General features: G+C 48.1%; 1 protein-coding gene and 1 long non-coding RNA gene across 7 annotated transcripts in view; one reads left to right on the top strand and one right to left on the bottom strand.

The window, feature by feature from the left end:
- The window catches only part of FOXN3 (forkhead box N3), a 359245-nt gene that overhangs the window by 125386 nt on the left and 215105 nt on the right, over window positions 1-18754 (top strand). The window contains exon 1 of one of the 6 annotated variants that reach the window (XM_006101670.3): window positions 6682-6705. The exons of 2 other annotated variants lie outside the window; for them this stretch is intronic. The gene's annotated coding sequence lies outside the window, so the exon portion shown is untranslated. Of the gene's footprint in view, window positions 1-6681; window positions 6706-7251; window positions 7273-17435; window positions 17457-18298; window positions 18320-18754 lie in introns of those variants that run through there. 3 more of the 6 variants (XM_023765122.1, XM_014467053.2, XM_023765123.1) reach the window with 3 other exon arrangements.
- LOC106699339 lies at window positions 14110-17037 on the bottom strand. Its single transcript, XR_002832362.1, has 3 exons — window positions 16876-17037; window positions 15757-15915; window positions 14110-14496 (listed from the first exon to the last, which is right to left on the bottom strand). It is a non-coding gene; the product is annotated as an uncharacterized LOC106699339 (long non-coding RNA).

The raw sequence follows: 18754 nt of genomic DNA, 5'->3' as shown, positions 1-18754 counted from the left end.
AAGTCACCTATCACCTTGCAATTTCGTCATTTACAACATAAAATGTGTGGCACCAGAATAGAGCAGGTCCAGTCCTGTGTGCCGGGAGGACGGATGGAAGAGGGTTCAGGAGGGCCCCCGGAGGAGGGGCCCACTTCATCAGACACAAAATTGAGTCCACAGAGTTCCCTCACACGGAGCATTCTGCCGTCAAGTGGACGACACAGTAGTTCTGAATTGAGAGGAGGGGTGGCTGAGCCTGGGGTGGGACTGGATTGCGGAGGGAAGAGAGCTGTGCTCTCACATTGAATTCAAGGCGTCCTGTTCTGCTGTCAGACTGGTGCCCAGTCCTCTCTCCCCGAGTTCCTCCCTAAAGCAGCCAGTGTTCATTCCTCACCGAGGCTTGGACATGTGGACCTGAAAGGTGAGCCTCGGTGGAACCCTCAGCTCTGCAGGAACTGAGACAGGGCTCGCCCCCCTCCCTTCCCCTATGGGTGGGTTTGAGATGCCCCTTCTCCCAGCCCTTCCCCGAAGCTGATGCAGCCGCCGGAGACCAGGAAGACACACTCAGAGAGTGGGTGGCCCTTCCTTTACTGCTGTGGGCAGGCCCAGAAGCAGGGCTGGTAAGGCAGGATGGGACCCTGGCTGGGAGCCCTTTGGATCAAGCTGCTGAGCTCAGGGCCAGCTCTGCACTTGTTAGCTGGGTCACCTCTGGCAGGTTGTCTCAGAACACTTGAGGCCCAGATCCCTCACCTGTACAACGGGGACAGTAGTACCCGCCTCACACTGCTGTTGGCAGACAGATAGTCCACGAAGAGCGAGGAGTCTGGCACACCAGCGGTGGGTGCCGGCTTTGTGTGGCCTGAAGCCGATTTAGTTTGGGGGAGGGAGTCTTTAAGAAAAGAAATTGCAAATAGAAAATGAAGTGTAGCAGTAAGCATTTGTTTCAAATGATGAAAGAAAACAGTGTGTCATTAAAAAGCCGGCATCCCAAGCATCACAAAATCCCCCCCCCCCAAAATAACCGAACATTATTATTAATCAGCTGTTTCATGTATGTCTGCATTACTTTTCCCCTACATTTTTTGGGCTGTGTACTCTTTGCTCATTTCTTTATGTGACAGTGATTGTGGAATGCCATTTTCTCTCGAGTGAATAGCAAGATAATGCACTTATTCTTCTAGTATGATTGGTTGGGATTTCTTTTTTATTTCTGACAGTTTAGGCAAAAATTCTTTAGCTTCATAACTGGTTATTGATAATGTCATGTGCATTTTTAGGATTGTCAAATATGGGGAAGCCTTTCTCAAGTTTCTTTCATATAAGGGTCAGGGCATGTTAAGGTGTTTTTTGTGTGTGTTCAGTGTCTAATCTAAATATTGAAGGTGCTCATTCAACACATTTCTGGGGTCCTTCCCAGGGCCGTGGAAAGGGCCTGTGTGAGGGAGGGGACTGAGGTTTACGCTTCAGTATTTCATAGCAAGTTTTCCTGTGAGTACTCAATAAACATTAACTGGGCCATATTTTATTGTATGTATTGACACTCGTCTTTTTAATTTTATACTTTTAGAATTGCTAAAGAATGTATTCTCATTGACACTAGATATCATCTTAAATTAGTTAAATTTGTGCAAGTCGGTCATTCAATATCCTTTGTTAACTACTTTGGTCAAACCTAGCTCACATGGCTCTTTGGAAGCACTTGAGGACATAAAGCAGATAAAACACAGCTCCGCGTCTTTGTGAAATAACTACTGCTAAACAAACACACAAAATTCAGTGGAGTACATTTGAAGGTCTCATTGGCTTTATTAAACGATTCATGAATCGGGCAGCACTCCATCTAGCAACAGAAGGGAGCTCCTAGAAGCTGTACAAAGTGGAAGATTTTTTATAGGCAGAAAGTTACTAGCAAAAGAAAAGGAAGGATTGTTTTAGGCAAGGGCACCTTTGGGAGCAGGCAGGGGTCTTATCAGGCAGATTACCTCACTTGTGGTGATAAGGAAAGTCCAGGTTGGTTTAGTCACATTCCCGGGAGGGGCTGGATTCCCATTCAGTCTCGGTGGGCTGTCCTGGGGGCAACGTGCCTCCTCCTGGGGCCTGTTTCTTTATCACTCTTTATCACGGCAGTGCAGGCAGTAACTGGGCAGTGCAGGCAGTAACCGGCAGTGCAGGCAGTAACTGGGCAGTGCAGGCAGTAACCGGCAGTGCAGTCAGTAACCGTGGCCATTATGACCGTCTTCACCCCCTATCACCACCCAGTCTGGGGCTGAAGCACCTGGGGACATAAAGCTGGGACATTGTTCCTCCAGTTGCTGGTCAAGCTCTGAGACCTAAGTGTGAGTCATGTTCTAAACATGACCCATTAGCATTGAATTCTATAGTTAAATCCCATTCATCAATAATACTCTCTCTTTTTTTTTTTATTGACTTGAGGGAGAGAGAGATAGATACATCAATGTGAGAGAGAAACACTGATCAATTGCCTCCCACATGCACCCCAAACAGGGATCAAACCCGAAACCTGGGAATGTGCCCTGACAGGGAATTGAACCTGCCACCTTTTGGTGTACAGGATGGTGCTCCAACCAACTGAGCCACACCTGCCAGGCCAAGAATACTCTGCTACTATAGCCACTTTGACACATTAAGCCACACTTTTAAAGTGCACAATGATAATATTTAATTTCATATTTTTCACCCAAATCTTTTTATTCTTATCAAGTCCAGCCACTAAATTTGTTGAAACATGGTTTTCTCTGTTTTGGACTGTTAAAGACTACTCTGGCAGACACCCCTGGGTAGGCAGTTAAGAAGTTGGATCTGCCAGTAACTCTGTGTGGGCATCTGTTGGGATGCTTCGGGTTGCAAGTGACAGAAAAGCCAATCCGGTGTCTAAACAACAGAGGAAATGTGTCGGCTGGTGCACAAAGTCCTAGCTGGACCAACACCAGTCCAGGGCCTCTGGAGCTGGCGATGGGGTCACTTCCACCCACACCACAAGGCTGAGAAATGCTGAGTGTGTGTGTGTGTGGAGGGGGTGTTGGGAAGGGAGAGGAGAAGAGTAGACACTGGAGAGGAAACTACCAACACATTCTGATATGGGGTCCTAAGTCACTTCCCTGGGCCTCAACCGCCTCATTAAATTAGGGCTTTGTCCGACACCATCAGTAAAGTCCTTCCTACGGGTAACCTTTCAGATTTTCTTTTCCTTTTTATAGTATTTGGTTTTTGTAGTGAAGAAACAAACCTTTGCTGGCCAGTGTTGTCAAGCTAAGAATGGAATTAGTGAACAGATAGCTCTGTTGAGATCAAATGATGTCAGGGCAGTCAGCCTGCGTGCCTTTCTGCCTGCCCGTGAGTTGTAGATTTTGATCTAGAAAAATGAGCAATGGAGGATGTGAGGGAGGAGCCACGGACAGGCGAATAAAACCCGCTCGGACAGCGCATGTGGCCGGAAGGTCTGAGCTGGGCTTATTTTTCTTATCATAACCATTAGAGGTTCTGCTGTGCTGCTGGTGTCGCCGAGACGCCGAGAGAGGTTTGATGTGGTGTCTCGGGGAGCTGCTGTGGGCAGAAGCCAGAGCGGGACTCGGAAAGGCAGCGGAATCCGATCCCTGTGGACAGCTGAGGGTTTCTCGGGAATGAAACCACAGACCTCAGCTTTCTGCTCCATCCACTTTTTACGGAGCCTTTGACTAGTCTTGAGACGAGGAAATCGTTCAAGGAAGCATCTGGGGGGTGGGTCACGAGGGAACGGACTCCTTGGCCTTGGTACCCACATGGGTTTGGTTGTGCCATGGGCGTGAAGATGACATGGGTGCTGGAGGTGGCGGTGAGCTGGGGGAGCCTGTCTCCTCTCCATGGCCAGCGCACGGGCTGTGGGGAGACTCCGGAGCACCCCTGGGGCACTGGGCTGCCTTCGTAGGGTAGTTTTCTCCTCCTGTCCACTATATTTAGGGAAAAAGTTAATCACACTAGTAGTGCAGTCGGTATATTTCACTGTGGCAAATTTTTTAACATATTTATCGAGTTGGCCAAGGTTGATCTGGGCCCTGACCTAATTCTCTATAGTAAAGTTTTTGGAAAATAGTTCTAGTGTGGTGGTCAATGGTGTTTCCGAACTGGCAGACAACCAGCTAACTCTGTGGGCAAAGTGTGAAAGAAATAGTTTGAAATTGTTTCCTAGTCTGATGTTTGCGCTTTGGAGGCATTAACTTGAAATGAAACCATAAATCTTTGTCCCTGTGGCTGTAGGATTGAGAAAGGGTTTCTTTGTTGGGTTGGGAGGGAGTGGGGTGAGGATTGGAGACAGAGTAGATTGTTCTGTGGGCACCTTCGTAGCTGCGTGTTCCTCCAGAGGGTCTGTCCAGATGGGAGGTGGTGGGGACAGGCTTGGAGTTCAGGCCTGGCCTCTGGAGTTGCCAACTGTCAGGGTTCCCCTCACCCCCCAAATCTTTGTGTTTTACATTTCAGACAGAAGCAGAGTGCTGGTGTGTGCCCATTGCCCTGGGTATTTGGGTATTTTGTAGATATGTTTGTCCCTTCAGTGAATGGTGTCCATTTCTGTGTGAGCATCTGGAGCTGAGCCTGTGGGAGTAGAGAGGGTGTCTACAGTTATTGGCCCATTTGAAACATACTAAGTAAAAACCGAACATAGCCCTGGCTGGGTAGCTCAGTTGGTTAGAGCGTTGTCCTGATACACCATGGTTGCAGGTTTGATTCCCAGCCAGGGCACATGCAGGAATAAACTAATGAATGCATATATAAGTGGAACAACAAATTTCTCTCTCTCTTTCTCTCAAATCAAGTAAAAAACAACAATACACAAATAAACCCAAAAAACTGACAAAGATGCCCAAGAGGTAGATTGTAAGCAGCAAGTTTCATCTGCGATTTTGGAAATGAGTCTTGGGGAGCATCCTATATATAAAAGCGTAATATGCTAAGTGTTTGACCCATTGGTCGACTGTTCAGTGACTGCTCAACCAGTCGCTATGACGTGCACTGACCATCAGGGGGCAGATGCTCCGACTGGTAGGTTAGCTTGCTGCTGGGGTCTGGCCGACTGGGACTGGGCCAGAGGGCTGGACACGCTCTGGAGCCCTCCTGTGGTCCCTTCCTGGCCGGCCGGCCCCCATAGTTCCGATCGGGACTGGGCGAGACAGCCCGATCGCCCTGATCACTGGCCAGGCTGAGGGACCCCACCTGAGCACGAATTCGTGCACCGAGCCTCTAGTAAATAGATAGGAGAGTGTAGTGATTAAAAGGGTGGGCTCTGCAGGCTGAAAGATGTGGGGTCTTAACTTTTCATTTCACCATGGTGTGCACCAATTGTCAACCCGCTGGCAATGACTTCATCTCCTTAAGCCTTAGTGTCCTCATCTGTAAAAGAGGATGACAGCACCTGTGTCCTGGAGGATAACATGAATAATGCAGGGAAAGCCCTTGGCAGGGTGCCCGGCACGGAGGAAGCCTTGGAGAGCTTTTGTTATGAATGCTTTGTGATTCTTCGGATTGAAGTAAATGGGGTACTCCGTGCTCACTGTTTGGGCTGAACCTCTTCAGGCCAAACTGACATTACCTTTGATCATCTCCTCAAGAAAATGAGGAGAAGGATGGGATTAGGACCATCTCAAGACAAGCCAGGTGCCCCTCCCAGGAAGGGAGAGGCGGACTCTGTCTGTCAGGCACCTTACCAGGAAGGACCCCCTTGTGGCTCGGTCTCAAAGCAGTATTTTGTCCACACCGTCCACAGAGAGGGGACAGGGATCTGGTTGGTGGGAGTGCCGAGCAGCTGAGACTTACATGGGATGTCATTTTAGACTTGACCCTTCCTTTGGTTGGTGTTGGTTTTTACATGTTGATTGATCACACACACACACACACACACACACACACACACCTCTACAAGGACTCTTGCACAGAGAACCGAAAGAATGGCTGTTTACTAGTACAGAAATGTGTATTAAAAAACCATGCTAGCCCTCGCTAGTTTGCTCAGTGGATAGAGCATCAGCCTGCGAATGAAGGATCCGGGGTTCGATTCCGGTCAAGGGCACATGCCCAGGTTGCAGGCTCAATCTCCACTAGGGGGCGTGCAGGAGGCAGCCGCTCAATGATTCTCTCTCATCATTGATGTTTCTATCTCTCCCCATCCCTTCCTCTCTCTGAAATCAACAAAAATATATTTTAAAAAAACAACAATACAGAAAAACCATGCTAAACAGGTGAAGACCAACCAGATTGCTATTGGTAGGTGGCAAAGCGCTGTGCTATAAATATTGCAGGACTCCTCTTTCTCCGCTCAGAGGAAAAATTGCTTTGCATTTCAGACACAGAGAGAGCTGGACAAGTCTTTCCCTCGTGTGCGAGACGCTGAGAGCAACGTGGAAGGTTTTCCTTAAATGGAGCCAGCACTTGGCCCGTCTCATGTTGAAGTTAAAGCCCTCCATGCTTTATTTCTCATGTTAGGCAAGATTCCCAGGCTCAAGACCACTCACCCCCCCAACTCCTCCCACCCCCACCCCACCCCCCCTAATCTCGAGGTGTGTACTGGGCACAACTCATTCTGAGACCTTTCTGCTTTCACTTTTGGTTACTCAGAACCTCCATCTGGCGGTTTTTGAACATGAGTGTTTTCTGCGGCTTTTCTGTGGCCCCTTTTCAAAGTATTCAAAGCAGTTTAAAAAGACATAATGTTCAGCGATCTGACCAAGAGCGAATGTAAGTACTTATTCGGGGACTATTTTTAAGAAGAAGAAAAAATCTATCAGATTTGAAAGTCTTAATTCTCACTCTATCTTGGAAACAGATAAAATAAAGGTTTGAAAAACAGGGGACTTGTTCCCTACAGTCCCAGCGCTTTTAGGAGTGGCAGTCGTAGCAAATAGCACAGTGTATAGAAACAGAAGAGCTAAGCTTCTTTATTTAATATTAAACAGGAAACGGCAAGTGTCGGCAGCAAATGGTGGTGGGTTTTCAACAAACCTGCTGCTGGGCTCGTCTGTGCCGGCAAGCCCAACGGAGACACTTCTCTCTTTATTCTGTTAACGCTCGTGCGTGTTCACGAAAATCTTAATGAAAACATGAGCAGGGGAAGCAGGTTCTGTATTGCAAGGTTTGGAAGCAACACGTTTTCCACTGGAACCGAAAGGAAATTTGGAAGCAAATTGAAAACCTCTCCGAGAGAGGAAAATGCCTTGCACTTTTGTTTCGCCTTTGTCCGGCGCCGCCACTCAGCCGACACGTGTGTCTGAATATTCTTTCCGAAGACCTGGGCTTCGTGTTAAGGTCAGCCTTCAATTTCTAGAGAATATCATTTGCTGCTATTTTTAGAGCATCATGATTGCTCGTAATAACTAATGGAAAAGGGAAAAAAAAAACCCTCCACAGAGAAATAAATGTGTAACAGCTGTGTCTGCTTAAACTTGATTAAAGGCAGTAAAAAAAAGTAAACAGAAGAGTGAATGTGACAATAGACCGGGGAGAGACAAGGATCCCTCTCATTGTGAAAAGTTTTACAGACATAACTCGTTCCTCTTTGGAGGAGGCCGCCGTTGTCTGTGTTTAAAGTTTACTTTACTGTTTGTCTTGAGTGGGATCAGTGTTGTAGTGAATAATTTATAGCCAGCATGAATGAGCTCATTAGTCACCTTTTCAGACTTTAAATGAGTTTTGTGGTTGTCATTACTCGAGCCTTCTGTTCAGCCGCCGAGCAAAATGACAGTTTGGCAGTTGGCTGCCTTGTTGTGGGCAGCCTGCTCCGCTCCAGGTCTGCGTGGCTTTTGTATTTCATTGAAGCCCCCCCCCCCTTTTCTGTCCCCCTGCGGGTCCAGGGATGCTCACATTGCACAAGCCTTTTGCACCCCATGTTTAAATGAGAAGTTTTTCGGGGATTAAAAAAAATCTTTCAGTTGCATCTGCCAGAGAGAATAAAGTGGACGGAGTGAGCTTTTTCAGCAACTGCTGGGTATTACGCCCTTTGTTTGATATTCAACTTATTCAAAAGCAGCGAGCTGGGGAGTGTGGCTGAGCGGGCTGAGCCAGGCTCTCACATGGTGGCAGGCATTTCAGACAAGGGGATGGCATTGGGGTTCGGAGGGAGAAGTCTGTGTCGGAGTGGACTTGCATTGTTACTGTCCTGGACATCCATGTAATGCGAGTGTGTGTGGATGAAGAAATTTACTCCAGCCAATCTGCCCGGCTAGATTTCCTGGCCAAAGAAAACCTACAGAGGGGTTGACAAGATGATTTTTCAGGACCCCAGCCGACTCAGGGGTCCAGATCATTGAGAATGGCCATTCTTTCCCCCCTCTAGGTCTTCCCAGTCCAAATCAATCAGAGGCAACAAAATGTTGCAGCTGCCTGCTCACCAGGCCCTTGGAGACTTGCCTGGGAGGCTGGTAGGTGGGAAGACGAGCCTGGGCATGACACTAGCAGGTGGCATATCTTTGGAACTGATGTCATGAGGTTCATCCTTCCCTTTTAACGGGGCCTGGGCAGCCTCCGAGAGCTCTCAGATCCGCTCTCCAGGACGCAGGCATGCCCACCTTGGCCCTCGGGCAGCCTCTGCTGGCACTCCTGGTGCATGGATGCTTGCTGGGGGCGTCTCAGCCAGCCGCCTGGACCCCCTGTTCTGAGGGCTCTTTCACGTTTGCTGTGAGCAACAGGCACTAGCGGCTGCCTGCTGTCCCCAACGTGGGCAGCACCCCCTTCCGGGATCCATATTGTTAGACAGCTGGCCTAGCACTGTGTGAGGCATGTAGAAAAGATGCTCAATATTCCTCCGTGGAAAACATGCCAACTTAAAAAGGATGCCTGGTTGTTTGGGGGCCAAAACGTTGAAGCCAGTCAGAGTCACATGTCTGGGTACAGAGAAATGAGGTGGTGGTTTGCACCTACAGAAAGACAGCAATCCACCCGGCTACTTCCTTTCCAGCCCCCACACTCAGAGACAGGGGGCTCACGTGCACTCATGCCTGCACCTGAGTCACAGCATTAAATTTAGGCACAAGAGATGCTGGTTTGGGGAGGAGTGGGGTTTCAAGACCAAGTGTTGGTGAACGTCACTACCCAACAGAGGAAAACCCCTTCAGGTTTGGCTGTTGTAAGAAGTTGAATAAGTGGCTAATGTCCCCAAAAGAATTTGGTACGGCAGGGAAATAGGTGGGTGATATTTTAATCTATGTACTGTTCCCCAGAGAGTTCATCAAATTGGGGGCTTTCACCTTCTTTTAAAGAGACAGACTTAAAGAGAAGAACTGATTGTTTTCTTTCAGATCCCTCTGAAAAAGAACGAGCAGGGAAGTCATTCCTTGGCCTGGTTAAGACTCTGGCCGCTGAGACCCATGTGACTGTGGTACTTGGTGTACTCACTGAAGGGAGGACAACAATAAAAGCTCTTACAAACTGCAGAGGAGGGAAAGGTTGACGATGCCACTTTTCTTTTGACTAATTTGAACAGTTATTAGAGACCAGATTGGGAGAGGGATGAAGAGAAGCATTTTATTTTCCCATTAAGTGATCCATATTTTTAAAAATTGATTTTTAGAGAGAGGAAGGGAGAAGGAGAGAGAGAGAAACATCAATGTGATAAGGAAACATCCATAGGCTGCCTCCTACAAGCCCCGTGCTAGGGATTGAGCTCACAATCTGGGCATATGCCCTGACCAGGAATTGAACTGGCAACCTTTTGGTGCGCAGGACGATGCCCAATTGACTGAGCCACACCAGCCAGAGCAAAATCCATATTTTTTATTACTACTGTGTCATATGCCATGAGCAAGAGAGAAATACAAGACAGGGTCCTTGCCTCTCGAGGCACTTACAGTCTGTTTGACACTCAGTCTCTGGATGATTTATTTTTTATTAGAAAGATACACTATACCATATTGATTATGACATAGAAGCTGAACTTTGTGTTTTGGTTTGTTTTTGCAAGTAGTACCCTTTCATTCAGTTTAAAAGTCCTCTTTTCCGTCCTCCTTCTTTATTTCCTGGTCACAGTTTTTCCTCCCTGGAGCTCCACTGTTCCTGTCCTTCATGTCCTTGAGCCCCAGGAAGTTCTCTGAGAGGCCAGATGCTCTGGATTGACCTGAACTTCCCTTGGTTACTGCCTGGAATGCGGCTCCAAACCCAGACAGTGTGCATTCAGATCCCAGCCCCATCACTTACCAACTGTGTGCCCGTGGACAGGTGGCTAAATCCCTCAGGTTCCTCACTTAAAACATGGGCATAATAATACATCACATGGTTAACACAAGGCTGAAACGAATGAAGCCTTAGACTACTGACTGGCACTGCTCTTTAAGTGTCGTTAAAAACTGTTGATCTCATTCGTCACAGATCCCCTGTTTGCAAATTTGCAAACTTGCTGAAATTTATTTCAACCCCCAAATCAATGCTCGCGGTGCTTTCATGGTCACGTGGACATGTGTAGAGTGACAAAAATTTGAGTTGCCCAATTCATACACATTCCCGGCTGAAGTTGAGCAAAGTGATGACCTGGCTTCTTGTTTCAGCTCTCACACTGTAAATTGGTGTCCTTTTTTAATTTTATTTATCTTTATTGTTAAAAGTATTACAGATGTCCCCTTTTCCCCCCCCCCCCCCCCCCGTGACCCCTCCCTCCACCCTGATCTCCCCCCTTCAGGATCAGGTGCCCTTTCTGTGGCCTGTTTAGTCCGTGTTTTGTGCTTTTTGTTGGTGGTGTTACTGTTTACAATGTGCCCTCCCCTGCCCCGCCTCGTAGCGCTAAAGTGTTGTTCAGAGTTCTAAGCATGCCCAGGTGGACTGCCTTGTGGGGAAATACATGAGTTAGGTGAGCTTTGTTTGGGTGTGAGTTAATAGTGCTGCTGGCTGCAAGTTCAGTGTTAAAGCCTCCACATTTTGTGTTAAATAAGGTGTCTTTAAATGGAAACAGAGAAAATACAGTTGTGTATTGATCAGTTCACGGAAATGTGACCGCTGCTCGGGAACCTAACCCTGTATTTCCTCTAGGAGCCATGGCTCAGTCCTTGCTAATTCATTGTATACGGAGGCCCTAGAACACAGCTACCTCGGATAACAAGACTTGGCTGGAGATGATGGAGTCCAAGAGCTCAGAGTGGGAGCCTCTTGCAGGGTAAGCTCCTGACGACAGGGAGTATCCCCGGGAAGGCAGGAGGAGCAGAAATAGTTCTGGCCAGCCCTAGCTGGTTTGGCTCAATGGATAAAACATCAGCCTGTGGACCAAAGGATCCCAGGTTCGATTTTGGTCAAGGGCACTTACCTTGGTTGCATGCTCTTCCCTGGCCCAGGGCCTGTGCAGGAGACAACCAATCGATGTGTTTCTCTCACATCGAATTTTCTCTGTCTTTTCCTCTCTCTTCCACTCTCCCTAAAAATCAATGGAAAAATAGCCTCAGTGAGGATTAACAACAAAAAAAAAGAAATCATTCTGGCCAAGTGGAGTGCCTCAAGCTGGGCACAGACTTTCCTATCAGATTTGAAAAAAGGTAAAATGGAACCATACTTGACCTATTATAAGCATACGTTGTTACAGAAGAGCAATCTGGAAATAGAGAGTAAATACCTCCCTCCCCTCCCCCCAAATTCTTAATTCAGGAGCATCTCCTCTCACCCTTGTACCTATAGACGAGTTTGTAGAGAACGTTTGATACTCAGAACCTATAAATTGAAAGCCTTCCTGCAACCAGACAACAGACCCCACGCGCAGGGTATAATGCTGGGGTCCATCCCCAGCAGGTCCAGGGGTCCCCAAAGGTGTGGACGGAGTCAGCGAAGAAGGAATGACACGGAGACAGCGTTCAGTTGATCAGCAGCCTAGCCAGGATCTCCAGCCAAGTTCTGGTCAGGATCTCCAGTGAAGTTCTGGTTAGGATCTCCAGCCAGGTTCTGTGTCCATGTTCTCTTGCTAGGTTCTCCAGCCAGGTTCTGTCCAGGTTCTCCAGCCAGGTTCAGTCACCAGGTTCTAGTCAGGTTCTCTTGCCATGTTCTATCCAGGTTCTGTCTCTAGGTTCTGTCTCTAGGTTCTTCAGCCAGGTTCTCTCGCTAGGTTCTGTTCTAGGTTCTGTCCCTAGGTTCTGTGTCTAGGTTCTGTCTCTCTCTAGGTTCTGTCTCTGTTGTCCAGTTACATCTGTATTTATACCAGTTGATTCCAGGGAGTAAAGATTATGTAGCTTAAGCGTGATTGTTCGTAGTTAAAGTGATTAACTACCTGCCTGGCACTTAGTTAAGGGGTTTTATCCCCTCCCTAACTTCAGGGGAAAATCCCTACCTGGGGAAACAACCTTTCTCGGAGAGGTGACCTTGGTTAAAACACATAGCGCTAAGGGGAGCAAACATATTAAGAACAGTATGCCATATACGCCAGGTCCCTTGAAACATATGCTGTGCAGATGTTTCTTCTCTGCAGCGACTGTGTCAAGCAGCAAGGATGGACCGGCTCCCGGCAGTATAATATTGGCCATACTTAGCAATTCCCGTATGCTCGGAGCACCAGCCTTTTCAGAAAGGGGTCATTTTGTCCCTTCAGATTGAAAAGATCACAAAATGCTTCCATTTGGTGAAAAGGCTTTGATAACATATTTATTTCCCCCCAAACTCTTACTTTGTGAAATGTTTGCAAATTGTGTCACACGCACAGTCTTTGAGAATATGAAAGTGACTCAGGAAAGGGAAAGCGTCACTTAAAACGGCTGGAAAATGCGACAGGAGGGGACACGGGACGCTAGGGCACGGTGGCCATGTAATAATATGCCTCCAGCCTCTTATTTCTGCGATTTCCAGGTTTTCACCCTTTTAAACAATGTCCCAGCCAACAGCCTCCTAAATACATTGTTGCGCCTTTCAGTGCATTCATTCAGCACATGTTGAGCACAGGCTCTGGGGTAAGCGCTGTGTGCATTGCTGAATAGAACAGGCGTGTGTCCTGCTTTTGTGGAGCTTGCCTCGTGGGGGAAGGCAGTCTGGTGGGGAAGTTAACTGGAATGAATTCCTAGAAGTTGGGAGTGTAGTGTCAATGGCTATGCTCATTTACGTTTTGATTCATTTTGTCAGAGGACCCCGTTGAAGGGTTGTACCGAGTCCCAGAGCTCCCGACAACCCACACCAATGTTTGGTTCTTCTTTTTAAGTCTGTGCCAATCTGATAGATGAAATGAGCGATCATAATTGCAATTTGCATCTTTTTGTTTTTACTTAAATTGAGCATCTTTTCATGGGTGTCTTGCCATCTTTGTTTCTCCTTTTGTGGATTTGCCTTTTTATCATTACGGTGATCATTTTTTCCCCCCTCGGTTGAGCTGTAAAGGTTATAAATTTAAAATATTCACCCTTTTCATAGGTATGGCAACTGTTTCCTCACTTTTGGCTAACCTGGCTTAGGACTGCTGGTACTACAGACAAATTTTAAATTGTTGTGCAGCCAAATATGTCAATAATTTTTCCTTTGATTTACTTATTTAACAAAAATAGTGCTAAGTGCCAGGGCATTGTGGTATGTGTTTTACCAATATTATTTAAACTTCATCACAACCCTATATGAAATGGGTATGGCTCTTAATCTCCCTCCCCTGCTCCTCTTTTAAGATGAAGAAACTAGTTAGAAAGAAGTTAAGTACCTTGACTAATGTTACCCAGCTAGTAAGTGGCAGAGAATGTGAACCTAGTCCAGGTCCTGATGCTAGCCACTATGCTTCGCCGTCTCTGGCCCTTGGTGTTAGGCTCTGTGTGTATGTTTGTAGTTGCTTCGTAAATGCTCACTGAGTCTCCCCAATCCTCAGGGCAAGTGCCACGGCTTTTATTTCTCCTGGTTCCTTCCCAGTCCCCTCCACGCACTAACTGGGCAGAGAGTACCTAGATCAGGGGTGGGCAAACTTTTTGACTCGAGGGCCACAATGGGTTCTTAAACTGGACCGGAGGGCCGGAACAAAAGCATGGATGGAGTGTTTGTGTGAACTAATATAAATTCAAAGTAGACATCATTACATAAAAGGGTCAGGGCAAGTGCCACGGCTTTTATTTCTCCTGGTTCCTTCCCAGTCCCCTCCACACACTAACTGGGCAGGGAGTACCTAGATACTTCATAAATACTTGTTGATGGAATGAATTGACTTAATCTGGATTCTGGATCATCAGCTCGCACTGTGTTTATGCTCAAAGAGGAGTTGACAGGTTCTATATTTCCCTTTTGCCTCCGGCAGGCGACTTGATAAGCGCAGGTTTGGCTGGGCACCTGAGCTCATGCACTTCACTCCACTGGTTCAGCTGTACTTTCCCTTCCCACACACCCCTCCTTCCCTCTTCAAATAAACTTCCTGGCTCTATTCCCTGCTGGAGAAATCTAATAAGCCTTTTCCCAGGCGCCACCCTTCAGGACCTGTCACGCAAACACCAAGAATGCACGAGAGGAAAACCCCGAGAGAGGAGGACCAGAAACTCCAAGTGATGCTTGGCCGAGTCTTGGAACTCGCCAGGAGGCGGAGGGGCTTCCAGCTGTGGTGCTGGGTCTCTCCTGCAGGGAAGAGAAGGAAGTCAGGAGCTTTTTTAATCATTACAAAGTGCATTCTCATGTTAGCTCAGAGACTCTTCATCAGCCCATGATGGAGTTATCTTTGCCATCATCTCTCCCTCCCTTTCTTCTCATGTTCAAGCATTGGACAGATCCTCTTGGTTCTTCCTTTGAATGTTCTTGTGCATTCATTTTTTCCAGTCTCCCTGGCTAGTCTCTAATTCATTGGGTCTCAGAGTACAGTCCAGTGATGGCGAACCTTTTGAGCTCGGCGTGTCAGCATTTTGAAAACCCTAACTTAACTCTGGTGCCGTGTCACATATAGAAATTTTTTGATATTTGCAACCATAGTAAAACAAAGACTTATATTTTTGATATTTATTTTATATATTTAAATGCCATTTAACAAAGAAAAATCAACCAAAAAAATGAGTTCGCACGTCACCTCTGACACGTGTGTCATAGGTTCGCCATCACTGGTATAGTCCCTGGACCAGCAGAGGCAGCCATCATCTGGGAGCTGGTTGGGGATGTGAATTCTCAGGCCCAGCCCAGACCTACTGAATCAGAAACGCTGGGGTTGGGGACCACAAGCTGTGTTTTAATTGCCCTACAGGTAATTCTGATGCACACTCAAGTTTGAGAATCCCTGCTCTCGAATGCACCCTCCTTTCTTTATGAAAACATTATAAATGTAATGGGTGCTCATGGTAGAAAAGTTGGAAACAAGACAAGGATGAACGAATTAGGCAAACATCTTACCCCATAATTCTACCACTTAGAGGGAACCACTGTTTTAATATTTTAGCATTTTCTCGAATTAAAAAAAATATGTTAAAAATAAATAATCTTTATTCCCTTTTGGATGGGTTCTGCAGTGCTTTCTGAGTGCTTCGGCCTGTTTTTGGTCTTCGTTTTCTCCTTTCCTCCTCCAAAATTCGTCCCGGGCCCATGGTCCCTTCCACTTTCTTTCCCATCCCCCTCCTTCAAATTGACATATACTTGACACAGGACACTGTGTGTAAGTTTAAGGTGCATAGCCTATTGATTTGGTATGTTTATATTGCAATATGATTGCCATCATAGCTTAGCTAACTCCTTTATCATGTCACATAATTTTTTCTAGTGTTCGGAACAATTAAGAGCTAGATATCCTCTTTCCAAAGTCATCTCCCTCCCCTCCCTAGTCCTGTTGTACCATATGGTTCCACCATGCCCCCTGCCTCAGCTATTTGGAGGGGGTGGGCAGAAGGGATTAGTCACCTGACTCAGGCTAAGCCAATCAGATGATTTCTCTGAGAATTTGAGCTCTTGTGGAAGACTGAGGCAGTCTGAAGGTGGTGGATTCTAAAGTCAGAAGGTCCTCAGGACTTGGTAAGCGAGCAGAGGAAGCCAGCCTGCAGGGAGGAGTGTGGAGCAGCTCTGTAGAGGGAAGCAGTAAAGATAATATGGAAGAGAGAGATGGAGACAAAAATTACCTGATGATGACTTTTCAGTTCTGCGCAGCCCAGCTGTGCTGCTTGCCCTGGGCTGACCCAAGCCTCCTCTTACGTACCAGTCTTCCCAGGCCTGCCTCAGATTCCTCCTTATATTTGAAAGTCCCTCAGGCCTTCCCACCAGCAGCAAGTGCTCTCACTGCTCATCTATTCAGTTGTTACTGCCTGGAGCAGGATCACCGGGCTTTACACTGAACCATTCCATAAATAATCATATTGGCCACATAATCAGCGATGGGGGAGGGGCTTTAATGTTCCAGGGCAGAGAAGCATGTTGGAGAAGAAGGCACAAAACATGAGGGGGAGAGGAATTCCTCTCCGGGCTGGAGTCTGGGTGCTCACTCTTCATCCCATTCCCAGATGGGGCTGCAGAATGGTCCCATCCAGTCCTCAGTCAGGAAATAAGTGTTGCCCACAGCGAGTTCTGGGGCACACATATAATTCTGCTGTCAAAGGTGTTTTTAAACAGCTCCACTTGTTTCTTTGAGGTTTCTAAGGATCTAAGGCACAAGGGTACTTTTTGAAAGTTCAAGAGGGGAATTAAGGAGGTTGTTCCTAAATGAATTTGGCCCCTGCACCCTTTTGTCAGGGAGCATGTCCCCGAGCCAGGATTCTATGGAATTACAAGGTAAAAAAGTCACACTACGCCTGCCTTTGGCTTTCAGTAAAGGGCTGATCCCCCATTTAAGACAGACAGACTGGCAGGCAGGCAGACAGACATGTGTACTCTGCCCTCCAAATCAGGCCTGGCTGGTCCACACTTCAGGCCACATTTGTAATAGCAGAGAGAGAACTTAAGGAATATGCTTGAGAATGGGAGAAACAAACCAAAAACAAAAAACAAACCACCCAGAAGAAGAAGGCGAGCTAATAAAAAGCAGCTTACCTCACCACACTCCACCCTCTGCTTATGGCTTCTCCTGGCCCAAGGCTTGCTCATCTTTTAAGTTTTTGTTCACCTGGGATGGCTGGTTCAGTCACTGGAGGCCAACAGCTTGCACGGAAAGAATGACACGTGCAGTAACCTTCAGATCACATCCTCTCAGTCTGAACTCTGAGAAAGAAGGAACGTGCTGGGGTGGAAATAACATGCCACCTCTACTTAACGTAAAGAGATTTCTAGCTATGGTGTGAGTGTGGTTGGGGGTTGGGGGGCCTGTCCTGGCTGGTAAGGTGTGAGGACAAAGGTCTCTCCCCTTGGCTCCTTTGATGGGAGATTCAGCTCTCCACTGATATGCTGATGAGGGGTGGGACCTGCACTAGGCTGAGCTCCTGTCCTGGCTTTGTTACCAGTTCTGACTTCAGAGATGATCTAGTTTGTTTCTCTGACCTCATACCTTTGCTTCGTGGCTCAGGGTAGGTCACATCCAGTGCTCAGTAATGAACGGGGTGGGACTGATGAACTCCGGCTGCCCTTCGGCCTCCACCTCTGAATCATCTTGTGGTTGAGATTTGCCATGGTACTTGGTAAGTAAGGAGGCCTGTGGTGAGAGTCCTTGCTGAAGACTTGCCACCCACCATCTTAAGGGGAATGACTCTTAGATTAACTGGGGGTTCTTTCTTTTTTGAAATAAGAAAACGACAATAAAAACCTTCCGACACCCTGTGGGACTTATCTCCCCCTTTGGCTAGGTTATAAAGTACTGCAAGCTGGAGAGGTTTCTGAGGGAGGTCACTCGGGCCTTCTTACTGGTGGTTCTGCAGTTTTCAGATCGCTCCCTCCCATCGGGTTCAGGTCGGGGTGGCAGGAGTGACCTGGTCTTCTCTTATGTGTTGCAACCTGCTGATTTGGCTGCGTGGGAGAGTTGTGCAAACATATTTTTATTTATGTCACCACCAGGGTGTCCTGTAGGAGGACTCTCCTCTCCAAGGCTGCTACTAGGTGTGACTTTAGCAGCCGGTGGCCATGCTTTAGGGAGGAACCTAAAGACTTGGAGTGGTTGCTGAGCTATTTGCTGGGGGCCCCTGTGAATTGTTGGGCTCTTGAGAGCTCAAAATATGAAGGAGAGGAAGCTTTTTGCTGGAGGTTTAGAAGTGGGTCGGGCGTTGAGCACAAGCCACTGGAGAGGCTCTATTGGCGCGGCCTTTAGGATGGGGCTCTTGCGCTGTAATCCGTAATGGCCATCCTCCCTCCCTTGGCAGACAGGCGTCTGCACTCGACCAGGGGAGCGGCCACCTGGGCCTGAGACTGCGGTGCCTTTGTGCCTTTTCTCTCGGGGCACGAGGTGGGCGCTGGGGGAGCTCTGGGGAAGGCCCTGGGAGTCCCGCCAGGACGCCTTAGTTGGGGAGAAGTGGAATCTCTTCTCCCCCTTGCCAGCCTCGCCCGCATCGTAATTCTTTTTATTTTTACTTTCGAGCCATGTAAGGTATGCGGATGGGGTAGTAGCGTTCCGGAGACACGTAGCCAGCGGCGCAAAGCCGGCCCGCCCGCGTGGCCTGAGCCCGGGGTAGAGACAGGCCGTGCGCCTCTGGCCCCACCAGCCACGCCGCCCACGGTCGGGGCTGCCCCAGGTCGTGGAACCCTGAGCCGGCCACCCATGCCCCGCGGTGCCGCGGGAGACGAATCCATGCGGCCCAGCCCGGCCTCGTTCCCGGCTGCGACCTGGGAGCGCCTAGGCGAGAGGCCGATCGTTGACCGGGGGGAGCAGGCAGGGCTGGTCCCGGCGGGTCCGCACCCTGCGCCCCAGGCCGCCCGCGGCCCGGCCCACGTTTTCCCTCTCTCCCGCTCCCTCCGCCCCCTGCGCTCCGTCCCTCCCCTTCGCTCC

This window comes from Myotis lucifugus, unplaced genomic scaffold (assembly GCF_000147115.1).
Source record: "Myotis lucifugus unplaced genomic scaffold, Myoluc2.0 scaffold_377, whole genome shotgun sequence".
Taxonomy (NCBI): Eukaryota; Metazoa; Chordata; class Mammalia; order Chiroptera; family Vespertilionidae; genus Myotis; species Myotis lucifugus.
The sequence above is the reverse complement of the archived record's forward strand: the minus strand, read 5'-3'. Positions and strand labels throughout refer to the sequence as shown.